Genomic DNA, 14,208 nt, shown 5'->3' on the forward strand with positions numbered 1-14,208 from the left:
TACTGTGGCGCCCAAAAAATTGTTTTGTTCCCAAAAGATACAGCCATGTTCTGTTCATGTTCCAGTTGAAGCTGAGTTGTTACCCTCCTCTGCTTTGTGCTGATAAGGCTGCACCTGGAATAATGAGTCCAGTTATGTCCCGGTTCTGTCCCCTCATCCGATCCCTGTTCAGGAGTGACGTGAAGGAACTGTAGAGGACTACCATGATGGTCCAGGGCCCAGAGTACCTGACCTGCAAGAAGCAGCTGAGGGATCTGGTCTTGTTTTGTTCTAGGTAAGAGGCTAAAGGGTATCTAATAGAAGCTTGTGGCTACTTAAAGGGTAGTTACAAAGATGACAGAGCCAGTGTCTTCTCAGTAGTGGCAGAAAACATAGCAAGGGGCAATAGTTGAAAACAGCACAAACTGGGAGGTTCTGGTTGAATATTAGGAAAAATATTTCTCTAGGAGGGTAGTGCAGCAGGGGGACAAAGCCATGGCCAACCTGATCTAGCGTGGTCTTTGAGTGGGAGGTTGGACTTGAGACCTCCAGAGGTCTCTTCCACCCAGCATTTCTTTGATTCTGTTACAGTGCATGACTATTCAGTTCATTGGCTGCTTTTCCTAATTTACATTCTGAGTTTTTAGTCTGATTTTGCTAAAGGCGAGATTCTACTGCTTCTATGTTAAGAAGTAATTTTAATCCCCTGTAATCAATAGGACTATTTTTGCCACAAAGTTCTGGATTGCAAAATCTGCAGATATCTATATTGTAAATCCTAAAGAGGTTTGATTTCTTTCTTTTTTCTTTTTTTTTTTTTTCCTTTTTCTAAAATACCTGACATGCTTAATGAATGAGCAAATAAGAAAATTACTAAAGGTGAAGGAGCTTGATGAAATTTGATTACATCTTGTCTTTTAAAATTCATATACTTTATTTTCTTTGAACACATAGTATGTTTCTCTAAGAAACTGATAGTTGTGTGTATATGCTATTTAGCTTCTCTTAACCCCTTCTTGTGACCTTTTACCTAAGTAACCTGATTGAAATCTCACTTTAACTTTAATTGACATTGAAAGAAAATTTATTTTTCCAGAAGCCAGGCAGATCAATATGAATTTCCACTCTGCTAAGTTCCACTTCCTGGAGTTGTCTTGAAAACCGTAAGAGAGCTCTGTACGTGGTGGAAAGCATCGAGACTGTTGTTACTCTACATTTGCTGTGTTATGTGGGTTACCAAAAACATTTCAAAATAAACTGAGAAATGACTGTACTGCTGTTAGAGATGAAAACAGCCCTTTAAAGTACTTCTATTTGCACTGAAGAGACGTATGTGCTCCTCCTTTTGTGCTTGATTCAGAATTAAAAGGGATAATCAAGTTTGGACTGTGATTATTACTCCAAACATCTTAGGCTGTCCAACAAAACCACTGCTCTAATTAAACCAGAGAGTAAATTACAGCTTTCAAGTACCTAGATCCCCCAATATATAAGGTGGCATTAAGTGCACCTTCAAAAGCAGAAGTAAATAAGTTAATAGCAAATCTAAAGGGATCAGTTCTATTGTGGTTTAATTAGATGGCCAGAAAGAGCACCATGTCTTTAAAAGTAGCAAGGTCCATTTTTTTCTGAACGGATAACATTTGGCTAAATAGTGTGGCCTGACACTAGGTTTCATTAGGTGTAAATGACATTGCAGAGCCTCAGGCTTTAAAGTGGCTTGAGGAGGTACAGGAAAGGGTATTTTTCCTTCACCTGTCACCAGTTATTTTCCTGAGCTACTGGCTGGTAGCCTGGCATTTTTAGCTAATGAGAATTAAATAATACAGCTGTAATACAAATGTTGTTTCTTGTTGCTTGATCATATGTGGTAGTCATTAAAGTTTAAATAAAAATCTGGAAAGAGAGCCATATTTAAAATGGTTAGGGACCCTCAGCTAACTTTGGATTTTTATGGCCTTCTCATTATAGCTATTACACACTAACACAACCACTAATGAAAGGCTTGAAAACTTTGCGTGGGATGAGGCTCATTTCAGGCAGGAGGAGGAAGTGACCGTCTGCTCGGAAATAGCTGCGTGTGCCAACCCAGCGCAGACCCCGCCTGTGTGTCTGCTTACTTTTCTAAATTAATTTACAGCTAGATTCACCTTGGCTTTGTACTGGGCTGCTGAAGAGGCCACCCTTGTTAGCAGCGGGAACCCCATCCAGCCTGCCCTCTGGGAGTTGTTGTGGTCTTCTCTTGCACATCCCAACCCTCCAGGGCACCCGCCTCTCCCCCAGGGCAGGGCTTGGTCCATGGGTATTACCAAACCGAAAGGCCTTTAGGGTCATTAGTTAAATCCTTCCTAGCAAGAGGCTCTGCTTTTATGGTAATGCACTCTCAATTACACTATTGATATAATTTCTGTGTTAGTTTTTAGTATTTCTTCCCTGCGAAAAGAATTTGCTCAGTATAATACCTTTTGATTCTCATACTTCAATTTATTTGCTCACTTTATGAAAATTGTACATCCCAGAGATAACAATTGTTGCTATTCCTGGTGAGAAATTTTCTGTGCTCCCCAAAAGAAAGTAATTTCCGTTTTAGTGAGGCATTGCACAACTTGTTTCTGACTGCAGTGGTCGTAAAATAAATCTGCCTGCGTTCTCGGAAGTGAGGGGGGATTTTTAGCATCTCTTTCTGGGCACCTTTTTTTGTGTGCCCCAGGGTGCTCTCTGAGGCTTACACTGCTGCCTTCCACTGGTCTGTAAGAAGCCACCCTGCTTCTTTGTGCCTCCATCTTCCCATCTGTCCAAGAGCCATCGCAATGCCTACCTCCCCAGTTAAGTACTTTGAAGATTACTGATGTTGCAGCAAAACTTTTGTATGAGCATTTGATTTTAATATTTCTTCCTTCCACAGTATGTTTTATTCAGGACAAACTCCTACGCCCTTTCCTTACAGCTAATGGAGCAGAGAATCCTTTATTGTGGCTGTTCTCTATTGCGGTTTGAGAGGTCTGTTTTGATATGTCAGCACAAGAAAATTTTCTTTTTATAATTACAGATTTTGTCAACCATTTTGACTACTAATCGAGCTGCAATATGGATTATTGCCTTATTAGTAACACAAGCAGTTCTCCAAAACACACAGCCTGAGGCAGAGCCTCATTATGGAAGACTTCAGGCCAGTTTATTTAGCAAAGCTGTAAGGAACTGGAAATAAGATCTTATACTGGGAAAGACTGAATAACCTTAACTGTAGGTACAGAGTCCTGCTTCCCTTAGGGACACGCCCTATCCATAGGTATTTTGATGTTCATACATTACTGGGTTTATGTTAGGAAAGAATCCACTAGCTGGTATTTAACCGATGCACGAGGCAGCCCTAGGGTCAGCCAGCGTTTTTAGGAAAAGGACTATGAGGTATCTGTCCTAAAACCTGCCTTCTGAGGAAGACACTTGCCTCGAGAGGAAAGAGAAAAGTGGTCAGTGATGTAATTTGAATGCAAAATTAAAGACTACTGCTGAACATTAAAATATTTCTTCTCGTTCCCCTGAGATTTTGCGTGGAGTTCACTGTGCTGAGTGTGAATGGCAGAGGGACTATATTTATACTTGGTAAATTGGCTGGATGGTCTCCTGAGATTTGAATTGTTTAACACAGAAAGCTCTTGATTTGGGGATATTTTGTAGCATCCAGTGGCAAGATCCACCCACAACCCCTCAAGGGATGTATTCAAAAGAATATGTCTAATTTTGCATCGTGAGTAGCTGGAGAAGAATACAAGCCAGGCATTCAAGCTGCATGATTTAAAGAGCAATAAAAAAGAAGAGATATGAATAAAAAATTATCAGAAAGAAAGTCTTATCTTAAAAGCGTACAGAATTGGACTAAATATTTTGATTGGTACTTCCCCTCCTTCCTGGAAATTATTCTGTTCACGTCAACTGAAATGTTTCTTGAATTGCGTTGATTTTAGTAAACATTTTCAGAGGGAAGAAAAACTGAACACCGTTCCCTCCCCTCCCAAATGAAATATTTTGACTTCTTCAAAATGGCATAATTCAATGGCATTTTTTCCTCATATTTATTGCTACCTAAAATATTTTAAATGATACCCGTGTTTTACAAATATAAGTGTAAATTTATTATATATATATAATTAAGGCAGCAGATGAAATATTTTGTTGTATCCAAAGTGTTTGTATATTTGCTGCAAATGCTTTGTTTTTAATCAAATAAAAGTAGAAAGTTTTTTCATTCTTCTCTGCCTAATGAACTGGCATAACTGATACAGCTTTGACCCCCATCACTAGTGTGTCAATTTGATTCCCCAAATTTAGTAGCCTTCAAATTGCTTTAATAGCACCACAGCATATTTATATTTCAGACTTCCAGATACTGGGAGGAAGTGCATGTACCTTTAAATGTCTTACTCTGAATTTATCCAGAACTGAGTCTGTATCTAAGGCGCAAACAAACACTAAGCCACTTTGTTGTTTGTCTACTTTAAGTGAAAATGTTGCATTGGTGTAGAATCACTCTTGAAGTATTCTTTATCTTCTGAAAATGTTTCCAAGCAGAAATACTTCAAAAGCACATTTTCTGTCCACTAAAGAAAACATGTTCACAAAATGAAGCACTTTTAAATGCCTATGGTAGCAGGTAAAGGAAACAACCGTATTAAAAGAACTAATGAGAAAATAACCCAGGAACGGTCTCGTTCTATTTGACTAATCATTTGCTGTGAAAGTAGGCTGAGTTTTGAATGTCTGAAAATTGAAGTAGCGATAGGCTGTGGGCCAGGGTGGTAAATGATTGTGAAGGATCAACTTCAGGTGCTTTGAAGGAGATGAGGGTTCAGGGTGGCTTTCCTGAAAGGCAAACCCATCAAGACTGTCCTGTAGCTGACTCCTGAGCAGAGGGGCAAGTATCACTAGCCGTGGTATAAAAACTAGGTCCAGCCTGTGTGTCTTTGGAGCAAGAACCAAGGGGAATAAAGAAGGGGAAGGAGAGTGATGAAATGCTTTTATACTCAGTGTTTTGTCTACAGCACTTAAGGTTTACTTTAAAAAGAAACTTTGCTTCTTTGCCTTCATTGCTGTCAATATTGACTTTCTGGTTCACAGTTGTATGGTCATGTTCTTGTTTCTGCTTACTATAAGAACTGCCCGTCTGAGTCCACAGCAGCATCTTGTTTTCAGCCGTGTCCGGTAGTCCATCTGCAGGAAGAGGCTAAGATGTAGAACATGTACACAGCAGTGCTTCTCCTAGCACGTTCTGCGGGTTTCAGATAATAGTGGTTAGTGATCATCCACTGATGGACCTTTATCCTGCATGGATTTGTCTAATCCTACTTTGAACCTGTTAATACTCTTGGTCTCTACAATATCCTCGGGCAACAAGTCTCGCATGCTAATTGTATACGGTATAGTGTTTGAACTGTGAAGAGGTATGTGTTTAGAGCTTAAAGTAGGTCCAGCCTGTCTTTGTAAGAATGATGGCATGATTCATCTTTGTAACCAGAGGACCTGAGCCTAATAAAAGAAATGAAACATGTTTTGAATTGCAACCCTGAGCAAATAATACGGTGCAACAGTAAGAAATCCTGACCTGCTTGCACGAAAATGTCTGGAAGCTCAGAGGATGTGCACAGTTATAATGCTGACTTTTTATGAATCAAGAAAGCCCAGTCACCAAAATGAGTCTGAAAACTTTTGCAATTAGTGTTGGTCTTCCCAGGGGGAAGCTGTGCAATGCAGATGATGAAACTTCTCTGCATGTTTTGTGCTTCTCTATTTGCCAACATGTGCTAGCATCAGACAGACTAAATGTTGTGGGGTGCTTGGCTGCCTTTGTAGGAAGATGATTAGGAAAAGACAGCCATTTTTAACTGCTCCAGCTTTCTTTTCAAATTCGTCCTTTCATGTGTCATTTGTCAGTTCCTCAGATTGTCCCAGGGAACCAGGAAAAAGACGCCTTGTTTCTTTCTGTTTCAGGCTAGCATTATGGATATTTCTGTTTCTCTATGCTCTGTTTGACCATCAGCCAAGGTGCAGGGAGAGAGAGAGATCTCTTGTAGTTTCAGCTGCTGCTTCGTAAGAAAGTGAAAACAAAGGCTGGTGGCATGCAACTGTGTTATCTAGGGAATCTTGTTCCTTATTTGATTACAGGAGAGGTTCAGATTTCTGTATATAGGTTTTTCATTTCATGTCTCTCTGTTCCTCTTTATGTACCTGTACAGGGCTTATAACTCTTGCATCTGAGCACCTGTTCATCCCTGAGTGGTGGGGGACATATCAATGCTAACCTGAGGGAAAACTCTCAATTAGGATTTCAGCACAAGCACTGAGCAGAAGCTCTCCTCTGTGCCAGTATAGGTGCAGCGCAGATCTTGTAGAAAGAGACAACTTGGGTTTCCCAAGCAAAGGGAAATCCAGCTCAGACAGAGGGATCTAAATCCTGCCCAAGAAGGATTTATCCCCACTCCTTCCATGCTTCTATTTACAGCCAAGGATGCGGCAGGCATGGTGGGCTGCATGCTGGTTCCACAGCACGTACGGAGTGTTGCAGAGATACCAGTGCTAGCTCTGAATCAGGTATTGCAGTGACCAGAAGTAATGGATTCACATTAAAAGTTGAGCAATGCAGACATACTCTAAGACAGTAGTACCTCTACATCTGTCATGTTGACTTTAAGCTGCTTTTAGTAAAGCTGAGCAGGAAGAGGATGCCTTTTTGGCCCCTAGCAGAGACTAAAATGAGAGCTACTTTTGTCCCTCAGTTCTTTTAGCTGTGAAGAACCTAATTATAGCACAGTAGAGATTATATATATGGCTGCGTACGCACACATATGTATATATACACATTCAAGCTAAAATTTTAAATCATTGAAAAACCACAGTCTTGAATTAGAAGAGAGGTCAGGGGAAGGTTCATGAACTCCAGCTAGTGCTGCAAACACAAGTGGCGGCTGATTCACCTCTCCCAAGGTCCATCAGCGTGGTGTGGCTCAGCAGGACCTTCAGCTTAACCATAATGACAGGCTTCTGCTAATGGAGCTTAATCTCACACATACCCTTGGTGTGCAGTGTCTAGGGCCAGGCTCCCTAATCCTGGCAGAGATGTCACGTTTTACTCAAAAGAGTACTTTGTAATTTAAAGAATTTTAAATTACGGCTTATTAGCAACAGTTCCTTCCTGAGTGGTGTCTAATGTAGCTGCACTTGATGCCATTACTGTAGCGCAGCTGGAGGTGCGTGGCTTGGCCCAGCCTGTAGGATGCTAAGGCAATATTTTCATGGGACAAGTAAGGGAGCTATGATTTTCTACATCTGTAAGTACCTAAATACTTATAGTTTGGCTCTGATCACTGCCCACCAGCTAGAGGATATTTGTTTCATCTAGTGTCAGCATCTCATAGGATCAACCCGTAAATATTTGTGCTTTTCTTTTATTGTAACTAATTCCTAGGAAAACAGGACAACTGTTTGAAATTAACACTAGTGACTGATGGCAAGGCAATTATTTCACAGTTAAGATTTCACAGGAATGATTCGAGAGCAGTTAGATTATTTTTATCTCATGAATTTAAATAGACTGTGGCCTTTTATTTTTATTTTTATTTATTCTTCTGAAATATAGTACCATTGTATGTAAAAAAAAAAAGTATTATGGCAACTAGCTCTTATACAGAGCATCTCTTTATAAAGGCCTTTTTGAAGGCTGATATTACAAGCATCATAGTAGGTGTGTAGAAACCGAGGCCCACAGAGGTGAAATGACTTTCCTAACTTTGCACAATGAACCACTGAAAAAATTGGGCTAGAAAAAAATTCTGGATAGACCTAGCCGTGTGCCAGGGGCTGCAATTATTTCTTCTCTAGCCAACTGTTGCTATCATGTTTGCCTTTAGATACCTGGTTCAAGTCTCTTAAAAGATGTTCTAGTGGGAGGACAGTAACAAAACCAGGGCAGAGTCAGAGAACAGCCAGAGATGGGAGCATTTTTGGGAGAAATGTTGGTAATCTTGATCAAGCGTGAGAATAGAAGAGATTTGAGATGAATTCTCCATTTCAAATCCTACATTAAATGGCTGTATTTGTTGCCAACATATATGTTGTAAATGCTGTACGTTTTTTCTTCTGGAGACTTGCAGAACTGCTTTAACCTGGCCCTGCTAAGATTAACATGGTATCCTTTCAATTACCTTGAACAAAACATGCCAATTCTCTATTGCCTATTTTTAGGCTTCCAGCTGGGCCTAAGAATTGAAAAGTTATTAAAGAAAGCCAAGATCTGAGCAAATATGCCTGTTATAAATTGTAATATAAACCACTTATAGGTATACGTTTTATCATCCTAGAGTTATTTCTTAATTTAAATGTTTCATGTGCATATCTTGGAGATTGGGATGTATTTGGGTGAGGAACGCGATTATAAAAACTATTTCTTTCTATGCCAGACTATGATTATTTCAGACTGTAAAAATAAAAGTATTACGCATCTGTGAAATACCTGACAAACTCCTTTGACAAACCAGATGTTAGACCATCTAATACTTATTTTAAAGATACACACACAAATGAAAAAATACATGCAAACTTATTCTGTTACGATGATCATGTTATTGCTGTAACATTAATTTGTTTTCCTTTTCATGTCTCCTGCAGCAAGGGCAGCGTAAGCATCTGAGTCTGGTTGCCATTTGTTTTGCTCGGAATGTGTTGGGCGTCTTGAATATCTTCCATCGTTATATGGACGGTACATGTGCAATAGCTCTCTTAATGTAGGGCACGGAGGCATACTGTAGGTATATAGTGTAATTAACTGTGCAGCTATTCAGGAGCAGCTGTTCCCTATTGTTGTGGCTTAATGTTGTGCAGCACAACAAAGCCTTAAGGCAGCACTTGTTAGTATTTATGGAAACCCATTAGCTAGTCTGCGAATGAGCCTGCAAAAGAAGAGGAAATTCTGATAATAATAAACACGGGTTCTTGTTAAAGCTGGAGAACTCCAGCCGTCCCTATCACTCAGTGCTGGTAAAGGCTCTCGTCCCTTTGATTTCTACTGCAGAGTAGGTCTGAACTCTTTCTCTGAATCAGCAATTGAAAATCCAAATGAGTGAACTCCTTTCCAAGGCAATGCTTTGCTCTTCCCAGCCCACTGCATTTTTTAAAGGAAATCAGAAACTCTTCCTACTGCAATCTAGTTTGGGTCCCAGGATGTACATAGGAAATACTATTTCCTGCCTGTGCTGGCAAGCTTAGTTATTAAACCACTTCCTCCAAGAGCCAAACTTCTTTGAAGAAGAAATAAAGTTCAAAGCCTTTTTAAGAGACCATTTGTTCTTCTTATGTGCCTAACCTGAATGTTATGCTGTGCGCCATATAAATAAAAAGAGAAGAGCTTAATCTCTTGAAGATGGACTGGCTGTTGCTCTAGGTCACCGGGTTAGGAGCAGCAGGAACAGGTTACAAGAACTGCATTTTTAGGAAGCTGCTTTCTGAAGTTGAAGGTTTTTGTTGCATTGTTGCCAGAGGGGTGAGTGCCACTGAGCAGCCACGGGACCATTGAAGAGCGTCTTGCAGGACAGGCAGCGGCTCTGGGCTGCTTGCAGAGGCAAGGAAGCTTGTGCTGCCATGTGTGTTTATTTGGACATTGGGTAGCTCTGAGTCCAAATGGGTGGAGCAAATGTAAGGTAGATACCTGAAAGCATTTTCTTCTTTCTATTACAGTCACCTCACTCTTACTGGCATTCCAGGTTTAGGTTTTAACTGGCAATACTGTGTAATGATGATAGTTACCCATCCTGTTGTGGAGCAAAAATGATGCTGTGTGACTGGTGGCCAGTCAAAACCAAGGAGAGGAACTCAGACAGTAATCATTAAACGATCTACAGAACAAAAATTATTCAGGAGCTAAAATGTTTCCAGAAATCACTTGCTGTTACTGCTTGTGCTCCAGCTTTGCCTTAAACAGTATAGAGACAATTAGTTGGGAAAAAAGCTTCTAGTAAAAAGTTCCCCCCTCTGAATCTGAGAAAAGTAATAAGGGAGGTTTGCAAAGTGTTGTAGGCATTTTCTGACCTTGGAGCATGTTAGCAGTAAGGTACATCTGTGAGGAACAGCAGCAGTGAAATGTTTATTATTGTGCGCCTCCATCCTTTTTGTGAGTATTATTCTGTGAGGATGGGGCTGCTTTTCATCTGATCTGTGCTGCCAAGGCGGATAAGAGAGGTTTATATGATGTCAGATCTGAAACCAAGAAACCTGTAGACAGGTTCTGAGCAGTGATGCCTCTGGCAACTGGTTTCAAGGCAGAGCTTATGTAGAGTGCCTGAGGTTTTAATAAGCGTATAGATGTCTGAACAGCACATAAAGAGCATGGGAGGTGACAGGCTGACCCAGTCACTTTCATTAATTGGGATCAAGTTACCTTTTTACATCTGGGCAGAACGCTGTGATGGAGATTTAGGAAGCGAACAATACGTTGCCATTGTTTCTGTGCACTGGGTCCTGGGTAAGTAGTAAACTGGGACACAAAAAGTAAGTTCATAGTAATAGGGGACATTCGTGGCTGAGAGAGCACCAGACTGCGTAAGTCATGCTTGCAAAAGTGCAAGCATAAATCATTGAGAGATCTTTGCAATGTGTGTTTGTCAAAGGCTACTCTTCATGTGTGTGTGTTCTACACACTCCAAATAAAATATTGTATCATAGTTTTTGATGGTGATTGTTTTACGCTGGTTTAGGGCTAAATCTTCAGGCAGCTCTGTCAAATACTTTAGTGATTGAGAAGTATGCAGGTGTCTATGGAATTATCAACTTAATTGTAAGGACGTTGAGTTCACTTTAGGATTATTCAAAAAAAAGGATGAAATAGGAGAAAATCTGTATTCTGGCTGCTTGATATGTGAAAAGCCAAACTAAAACCAAAAAGACTGATTTTATGTAAGGTAAAAAATGTGAATACTTACTTTATTTCACTACCAGATCAGGCATCTTAGTCATTTCTATCAGTGCAATGAGAGTCCTGCAGGAAGGATGGCATATGCTGAAGTAGTTTACCAAAGCAGGTTTTTAAGAGACTTGTTCTAAAATAAAAAGAGCCTAAAACCTCATCATCGCAGTGAACAGAAAGCACAAAACTGTAGGTCAGGGAAAGGACCTTGGAGGAAATTCACGGACAGTGACTTGGAATCTCAAATTTGTTTGGAGAAAAAAAATGTTGATATTTGAATAAATTTTTTGTCAACAATGTTCCTGAGTGAACCTTAAGATAACCCAAACATTTTAAAATCATAACTTAGGACCCACAGCACAGAGAGGACTGACTAAACATGCTTATAAACCACGCATCTTTCTTCAACATGGAAACTCTTCCAGTAATGCTGTGACAAAGCGTTTCTAGAATTTGCAAGAACAAAAAAACAGGTTTCGTTTTATGAACTCTGAAGAGTTTACATTTTGAAAAATACTAGTTATTTCACTGTACTACAAAATCAAATTGCAGATGCTTACAAAGATATTTCAGGAAGCATTGTTTTCTGGGAAGCTTTTGATAACATTTTCAATTATGTTTTTATTAAGGTTGAAGTGATTTTAATCTAATTTTTGAGTCTTTAGGATACAGTTTGGTCATTTTTGAGGCTTTTGTGTAAGCATAAGGCTAGAAGCCTACATGAAAGCTGAGTTTCTCCTGTGGTCTCAAACATTTAAGGAGTGGGGGTTTAAAATAAAGGTGTTCAGTGTTGTAAGATTTGAAACAAAATTTTGACAATTGGCAACACTGCAGATCTAATATGAGGCTTCCATCTTAGCTACTTTCGTGGTATCTAGTTCAGTCATTGGCACAGGGGGACCATGTCTTGTTAACATGAAGTTAGCCCTGCAAAACTTAATTCATGCAGCTAAACAGACTGAAGTCCAGGTGTGCTTGGAGTCTGCTTCTGGGGGTATTATAATTTGTGGCAGAGGGGTCTGCTGAGTTTGGTCAATTAAACCTGAAACATATTAGCATTGTTTCTGTAAAATATATACTCAGGTATCATTAATGAACATACATTAGCAGAAGATATGTGTATATATTCTCCCACGCATAAATCGTGGGTCAGGCAGTGAGCAGCCATATGTCCGTGTACCAGACAGAACAAGGAAGACACCTTCTTTCTATTCTCTGTGTGCCCTCCCTGCCAGCAGTCACTGCCTTGGTACCTGTGCTGCCCTCCTGGATATATTCAGAGTGTGTGAATACTCTGACCCTTGAGCAGTGAGAAGCATCAGCTGCTGACTCTCTGCATGGTATCTAACAGTCCCTGCACTGCAGATCTCCCCAGGAATATTTGCTTCAGCTGCTCTAGCTGATTGGAGAAGCCTGTTCATTCCCTCTGCGCTGGGAATTTGAATCTTCCCAGCTTGGTGAGTTCTGGCTGGTGACAGTCTGGCCAGCCTCATTCAAGGTTCCTGGGCTTGAGTATATCACTGCTGCATTATCTTACTCCTAAACAACAACATCTGAAACCTCCGCATTAGATGCATCTGGCATATCTGCTCACTTTAGTCAAGTGAATTCAATCTGAGCTAAAACTAATGAAATGCAGACTGCATTAAATTCAACATATATATTTTAAAAGTTCAATATAAGTATACTTATTTTTTGTTACTATTTAGTATTTTTTATTGCTGCAGGACCTGGAGGCTCTGCTTGGGAATGGGAGCCCGTTGTGCAAGTTGTGATGAACAGACACAGAAAAAGCCATCCCTGCCCTAGTGAGTTTCTGAAATTTTGCACATCATCTGAGGACAGATCTAAGTCTCTGTCCCGTCTCTCGGTACTATACTCCACTTAAAGAAATTACCAACCCATGCTCTTTGAGAATTTCAGGCTCTGTCGTCTCTGCCATTCTGGATCATTTTTTTGAAGAAGAGAGATCTTGTACTTAGGCAACAGAAGGAAGTTCCCATGAAAGATGACTTCTTTTATCACTAGATTTTTTTTTTTTTTTTTGTACAGGTTGAACAAAAATGTTTAATGTTTTAACTGCATCTGCTACTTGCAGAAACACATTGACAGTTGGTCCAGTCATCATCTTACTGAAATCAGTGGAAGGAATCTAAGTGGGCGTAACAAGCCCACTATTTTTAGTATAAGATATAGGAAAAGGCTGCTGGATGTATAGATTTGACTGGTGATTCTAGTGCCACTTAATGGAATTAAAATAGCTGGTGTTTTCAGGTGTCATTAACTGCTCTAATTTCATTAGTCTATGATCCTCTTTCCTGGACTACAGTTTCACTGGACTAGTCATAGAAGAAACAGCTTACAGACTCTGTGTGAAATCTGTATTTACACAATTATAGCTGCCACGGGAAACTGCCGGTTGGGTATTTTGGGAGCTCTTAGAATAAAACATGTCTTGAAATCATGGTTTGGGTGGCTTATGGAGTTTTTGTTTGTTTTTCTCTAGATTCCACATTAGCTTTTTCATCTGAAAGGATATGACACTAATCTGTCTGACCAGTGTATTATGCAGTCCCAGGAAAGCAAAATTTAAAAGAAGATTAAATCTAGTATAGAGTATCTTGTCTATTAACTGTTGTCAACTCCTAGTTCCCTTGCCCAGTGTACTAAATTTGTTCTGACTGCTTTTGTTCATATATACATAACAAAAGGTGTCTCACAGTACTGAGTCTTGCTATAATGGGAAAAAAATGTTAAGAAGAAAACTCCATGTTGAACATTAAAGTGACAATCCTATTCAAACTACCAGGGTGGGTGATTCGCACCGTCTGTGCCACGTTCTGTAACACAGGGAAATAAAGAGAACCAGACAAGGACTAATACTTAAAATTGCATGAGCGGAAAAACGTAAATGGAAATCAACAGACTACTGATTCTTTATTTCATTTGCAGAGCTTAAAAAATATTAGTTAACACCAGAAAAAAAAGCCTGAAGTTTTAAGCAGAGCTGTTTGCTGGAATCGTACATATCTTTCTTTGGCAGTCATTGATCAATTTTTCACATATAAGCTATATGGTGTATTAGCTGTATATATTAGCTAAGAGAGCATGAGTTCTCGAAGGAACAGATGGTTATTCCCAGCCTGGACAGCACTTTTTAAGCATTAAGAAATCTATACAACTGTTCAAGTGAATTACCTGGTTTTTGCTACTGCAATTTTAAAGCGCAGTGCAGACTTAAACAGTCCCTACCACTAGCACCCCCCAAAAATTAGAAGTTT

This window comes from Platalea leucorodia (genome assembly GCF_965183815.1).
Source record: "Platalea leucorodia genome assembly, chromosome: 8".
Taxonomy (NCBI): Eukaryota; Metazoa; Chordata; class Aves; order Pelecaniformes; family Threskiornithidae; genus Platalea; species Platalea leucorodia.